Source organism: Trichechus manatus, unplaced genomic scaffold (assembly GCF_000243295.1).
Source record: "Trichechus manatus latirostris isolate Lorelei unplaced genomic scaffold, TriManLat1.0 scaffold00084, whole genome shotgun sequence".
Lineage (NCBI taxonomy): Eukaryota > Metazoa > Chordata > Mammalia > Sirenia > Trichechidae > Trichechus > Trichechus manatus.
Window position 1 is genome coordinate 11,837,805 of NW_004444020.1, and position 313 is coordinate 11,838,117.

Consider the following 313-nt stretch of genomic DNA (forward strand, 5'->3'; position numbering starts at 1 on the left):
TAGTATTTCCCCCCCACCCCTCCCATCCCTCGTAACCAACAAAGATTGTTACTTCTTTTTTGTTTTTTAGTCTTTTTTTCTTTTTAATCGTACTTCAGGTGAAGGCTTACTGAACAAATAGTTTCTTATGAAACAGTAGTACACATATTGTTTTATGACATTGGTTAACAACCCCACAACATGTCAACCCTCTCCCTTCTCGACCTTTTTTTTTTTTTTTGGTGAAAATATGCATAGCCAAAGATACACCATTTCAAAAATTTCTACATGCACAGTTCAGTGACATCGACTATGCTCTTCCAATTGTGCTGCT